Source organism: Morus notabilis, unplaced genomic scaffold (assembly GCF_000414095.1).
Source record: "Morus notabilis unplaced genomic scaffold, ASM41409v2 Scaffold575, whole genome shotgun sequence".
Lineage (NCBI taxonomy): Eukaryota > Viridiplantae > Streptophyta > Magnoliopsida > Rosales > Moraceae > Morus > Morus notabilis.
Window position 1 is genome coordinate 132,787 of NW_010365739.1, and position 1,342 is coordinate 134,128.

The window sequence follows — 1,342 nt, forward strand, 5'->3', positions numbered from 1 at the left end:
TGCGGCTGCTCTTGACTATGAGATTTGGCAAATGGATGTCAAGACGACGTTCTTGAACGGTCATCTTGAGGAAAGTATCTATATGGTACAACCAGAAGGCTTTGGGGCTAAGGGTCAAGAGGGAAAAGTTTGCAAGTTGCTGAAATCTTTTTATGGATTAAAGCAAGCTTCCCGTTCTTGGAACAAAAGATTTGACCAAGTGGTCAAGACTTTTGGATTCTAACAGAATATGGATGAACCTTGTGTTTATAAGCATATTCACGATGGGAAAGTGGTTTTTCTACTGTTATATGTTGATGATATTCTACTCATTGGCAATGATGTAGGGGCTTTGTCATCAGTCAAAGTTTGGCTTACCAAACAGTTTGACATGAAGGACTTAGGAGAAGCTAATTATGTTATGGGCATTCGAATCTTAAGAGATTGAAAGAACAAAATAATAGCTCTCTCTCAGGCTTCATACATAGATAAAATTCTCGAGAAGTATGTAATGCAGAATTCCAAGAAAGGTGGGCAACCATCTAGGTATGATATTACTCTTTCGAACAGTGATTGTCCCAAGACATCTGAGAAAAGAGAATACATGGCAAAGGTACCTTATGCTTCGGCGGTCGGGAGCCTCATGTATGCAATGCTTTGTACTCGACCGGACATTTGCCATGCGGTCGGGATTGTAAGTCGATATCAGTCGAATCCAGGACCTAACCACTGGGTTGCAGTCAAGCATATATTCAAGTATCTTCGGAGAACTAGAAATTATATGCTGGTATATTCCGGGGAGGATTTGACACCTCTAGGATTTACAGATTCGGATTTTCAATCATGTTTGGATTCTAGAAAATCGACTTCGGGTTCTGTCTTTACTCTGGGAGGTGGTTCCGTCGTTTGGAGGAGTGTCAAGCAAACTTACACTTCTGACTCAACGATGGAAGTCGAGTATGTGGCAGCTAGTGATGCTTCAAATGAAGCAATGTGGCTCCGCAAATTTCTGATGGATCTTAAAGTAGTTCCTGGTGTGGATAAGCCATTGAGACTATACTGTGATAACAGTGCGGCAATAGCTAACACTAAAGAATTAAGATATCAGAAAATGAGTAAGCACATAGATAGGAAGTATCACGTGATAAGAAGCTTTATTGAAGAAGGGCATGTGGAAATATGCAAGATCGCGTCGGAGGACAATATGGCTGACCCGTTCACGAAGGCCCTGCCGGCTAAGGTCTTCGAGAAGCATGTCGAGGATATGGGGATGTGTAGCATGTCACATTTACTCATTTAAGTGCAAGTGGGAGATTGTTTGCGTTTATGCCCTTAGGAATAAATGTAACAATATTCTTTGAGA